We start from the raw sequence: 4,997 nt of genomic DNA, 5'->3' as shown, positions 1-4,997 counted from the left end.
TTCCCGATAGAAGTCAGTCTTTACCGTATTTTGAGAAATAGAAAGGGGATGGACGCGAAGGAAATGAAAAGACTTGTCAAAGGTCTATGCTTAAGTTGTGATTTGCCCTTTTGGGAAGACTGCATTTTACTATTCACGCTTGTCTCATTAGAATTAAAACTAATATTTAATAACCTATTTTACAAATTTACTTCTGCAGTTTTTATACTGAATGAATTAACTTAATCAAGGAGGGGATAGGAAAAATACGTAGTCCCTGGAAAATTGTGGAAACCTAGCTATTCTGTGACAATGGCCGTGGCTCTATCCCCATAGTACCGACTTTGATGACATCAATTCCGGGTGGGTAAAATACCCCCCCGGAATTTCCCAGGTGGGTACTTCTACCCACCATACCCACATTATCCGCCGGCCCTGCCTTTATATACATTTCTTATATCTATGGTGGTAGCAAGCCCTTCAGGTCACGCTAGCCAACAGCTCCCTACACTAACTATTACCTTTAACCTCATCAAGTGTTTACGGATATTTCAATATACTAGTTTTCAATTGGTCGAATCTGAAATCCAGTGAGTTAAAATTTCATACCTCCTATTTCATTTCTCCTACGTCATAGCGTCGTCTGTTCTTCTCTTACGCTCGAGAGAGAGGAAGTAAAGACGACGGAGCAGACGACGTTATGACCTAAGGGAAGTGAGTCTTCACAAGATTGGAGGAACGACATTTTTGCAATTGATTTATTGCATATAAATATTACTAATGTAGCTTTTTAAAATTAAGTTGAAATGTTTTTTTTAATAAAATTACGTGTAAATTTTCATCGCTTACGAAATCTCGTGAACTATGAAATTATCAGTGGTAGCATTTCGTTTGTTCCGGGATTTCGGAGTAGGGTAAGAAGAGTAGCCTTTATGACGTCATTTTACTCTTGATTCTGTGGTGGCGAATAGATCGAGTGGGGTAAAAATGTTATCTTGAAATGGCTGCCAGCTAGGAGCAACAAGCACAGCACCCCACACAATTAAGAAGAACGCAACCCGTCAAAGGTCGTGTATTTTCTTGCGTACATTTTTCATTGGTTAGACGCTTTAGCTCCGGCTGCCGTTGGAAGGGGAAAATTCGGAAATTGTCGTAAAACGTGCAGCGTAAAGGTTTGTCCAATGAAATGTGTACACTACACTGCGTTAGCCTGTTTAAAGCAGTGATGGGCACTCTCCTCTCACCGTGAGATCAGTGAGAGCAATTGAGAGGAGTTGAGATGCTCTAAGCTTCCAATAGAGAGGAGAGTGAGTGGAAATAATATTTTTCAAAGAATGTATTTGGAGTGTGAGTGAGTTTAATTTAATTAATGAAATGCTATGAGAGGAGATCAGCTAAAAAGTTAGTTTGCGGTGGTGAGAGGAGGTGAGTTTGAGTTTAGATGTAAGAAAACCAAAACAAAGGAAATATAAAAACATGACCTTCTTGGAAAAAATTATGTTACTTTGGCAAAACCCAAACATACAATAACACAATATTCTGACGTTAGAAGGCTATAAAGGAGTTAAATACAGTAAATCTAATGTGGCCATCGGCCAGTGATGGTCGTTTTTCTACCCCTATGAGAACAGTTTGAGAATCTGAGAGGAGGTGAGATGCGCAAAACTTCAAAAGGAGAGGAGCCTCAGAGGAGTTTCACAAAGTTCACATTTCAGAGAGGAGATTGAAAGGAGTGGTTTTATGACTTGCATAAACGGAAAAGAGCGTGAGATGAGATCAGATTTTTCAACAAAACTAGCGGGAGTGTGCGCGAGGTTAGATTAATTAGCCAAATTCGATGAGAGGAGATGAGATAAAAGTTAGTTTACGGTGGTTAGAGGAGATGAGTTTGAGTTTAAAATATAAGAAACGGGAATGATGTGGAGTGAGAGTTATCACAAAGTTTTGAAAAATGCCCATCACTGGTTTAAGGGCTAGCTGCGTGACCATTTTAGTAGATCAATTTTAGATAAGCAGATGATTTAATTATTTATTCAGTATTTATAGGCTTAAACTCGAATCGACACTAAGTTTAAAGGGCAACGCAAGTCATGATACTGGTGGGAATCGTACCTTATAGATAAAATCTGTATCTGAGCATGCGCCAATTCTCCTTTCATTCCCCCCTATCTCAAATCCAGGTGTTCCCCCCCCCAACGATTCCGTTTCCCCATCAGAGGCGCATGCGCAGATGCAGTTTATATATATGATCATATATATATATATATGATCAGGAAACTAAATAGATATACACTTGGAATGTCTAAGAAAGATTTTTACGGCCGTGATGAAGCTCGTAGAAAAGGGCGTGTCTTAAAGCGGGAAAACTCACAAGAAAAACTCTCGCGCCTCGCTACCCTCATTCGACGAAAACTCGTCATTAAGCCTAGTCATGGTTATTATATTATTAGCTTACCTGATTATCTCTCTTAAAAACCATACAAATACCTGAAATTAGGTATCACTACGCTTCTTTCGCGAAGAACATTATAATTAATTCAAATTGTTAAGTACGATAACAAATTGAGGTTTTTAAATCCATTGTTTTATAAGCCTTTTTTGCGCGGGAAGATCGCCTATTTGTTACCATGACGACGCATTCTTTTCGCGTCAAACCTCGTATCACCGTCCCAATGGAACCTTAGACATTCCAAGTGTATACCTCTACAGTTCCCTGATATATGATACATTCATACCCCCTGCAACACTGCCGTGCAAAGCACAAAAGCATTAACGACCAAAACCAAAATATGGAGAAAACCCGCGAAGTTCCAACTTTCTTTGCCTTAAGATATCGCAACTTACATCTTTCAAGTTTATATCTAGTTGACTTGGATTTTTCAACTCAAATTATATTCTGGTACTAAACAATTTACGGGCCAAACGATATTTCAGAAATATCATTAAAAAGATGCTTTTTACCACGTATATGTTGGACTATTTATGTCTTAAAACGAGAAAAAAATGCGTCTTGATTTGACTTTTAAAGAAAAAAATCACATTCATGCGTTTTTGGTTTGAAAATAATGCAAAAACCTAAAATAAGGCGTTTTGCAACAAGTCATTTCTCTAAGAACAAAAATTTTAAATTAAAAAATTAGTTCAAAATTGAATTTAACGTATAAAATAAGGTGAAATAAAACCCAAATCTGTAAATCGAAATGAAAATGAAAATTTGGTCGTTAATGCTTTTGTGCTTTGCTCGGCAGATGATGACTCGCGTTCAGGGTGGGACATAAGGATATTTTTTTTAGTAGTCAGCCTGGCTCGAGCCTGACTAGTGAGCCTCCTATCGTAATTTATTTTAGTAGTCACTGACTAGTGGGGGTAAAAATGGGGGTATAAAACCAGAAGGACCGCCAAAATTTTGCTTTACCCGGCAGAATTAAAATAGGAATCTTTTATCAATTGAGTTACATGACTTTGGCCGATCACAATTTTTTTTTAAATAAAATGGGATTGATTGAATTAATGATACGCCATATTCGCCATTATTTATGAACATTTACTCATTTAGGTAAATTTTTCACTAGTCAAATTGACTAGTGAGCCCCCAGATTTAGATTAATTTTAGTAGTCAGAGCATTTATTTTAGTAGTCAAATGCCGTGACTAGTGCCTTATGTCCAAATCTGCTTGCGTTGCCCTTTAAAAGTAGCACGTCTGACTCAATATTCCCTTTCAGCGTTGCCAGCCGAGCCGTACTATAATTATAGTACATTTCAATAATATTACCTTTCAATTTTCGCTGTACTATAATATCAATCGCATACTATATATTTAGATTTTTGCGATAATTTTACTATATTTCCAATATTTGCGCGATAATTAAAGAAATTTTAGAAAATTCCTTTCTGTTCACATGGGAACGCAGTTTCCAGCGAGGGGCAGGCCACTTCCTTGATTAACGACGCACCCCTCAAAAGATTAAATCCGATTTAATCGTGATTATTTTGATTAAATTCAATTTAATCACGATTAAGTTGATTAAATCACGTTTAATCATGATTAAACGTGAAATGATTAAATCTGTTTAAAATGATTAAATCTGTTTAAAATGATTAAATCCTGATTAAAAAAAATTATATCGTGATTAGTATGATTAAATCATACTTTAGTTTTGATTTTAATGATAAATTCTCGATTCGACCGATTATATTGATTAAATCGTGATTAAAATGATTAAATCTAATAAAAATGATTAAATTTAATTAAAAGATTAGATCATGATTAGAATGATTAACTCTCGTTTAAATCGTGATAAGATTTTTTAATCTTGATTACCCTGATTTAATCACGATTACACTGATTTAATCATTTTACTATGATTAAGACGCACCTAAAATGGAAGTGACCTGCCCCTCGGTTTACAGTCTGTTACATTACTTCAGGTAGGCTAAGAATATAAATATTTTACTCCTGGTGGTGCCATGGACCAAGAACCTAAGGGGACCCACTGTTCAGTCTTTAAAAAGCACGTGTTAATTCTTGGAATAGGAAAATCATGGTTAATTTTAGTTCAATGTGGACAAACTTGGCGTCGCTGTAGTCGATTTCCGACATAGTTTCGTCGAGAAGCTGGAGCGTTCACGTTCAATTTTGACAAAATGGCGCCGTTGTTGTCGGTTAAATGATTAGGCTTAGTAAGTTTTAGACCTTTTATTTTAAGAATTGCTTTTTTGAAAGTTTAAGTAATGGTAATTAACCATTGTGTTTAGTAAAAATAACCAGTAATCCGCACATGGCTGGGGTTTTGTAATAAAATTATCAGGAATCCATTTAATTTCTAATCTTAAAAAAAATTAATGAACGTAACATTATCGCACGAACTGTCGCCTAAGCCCCGACTAAGCCTCTCGTGGTGATAATTGAACAGAATTCTTGAGGCGCTTCAAAGCGGCGGCTGTGCCTTAGTAAGTCTTCCGACTTAGGCCACGCCTACCGTCTCAAAATATCTGAAACAGTGAATCCCCTTAGATT

This window comes from Leiobunum rupestre, chromosome 3 (assembly GCF_980474605.1).
Source record: "Leiobunum rupestre chromosome 3, qqLeiRupe1.1.hap1, whole genome shotgun sequence".
Taxonomy (NCBI): Eukaryota; Metazoa; Arthropoda; class Arachnida; order Opiliones; family Sclerosomatidae; genus Leiobunum; species Leiobunum rupestre.
This window is presented reverse-complemented; position numbering follows the sequence as displayed.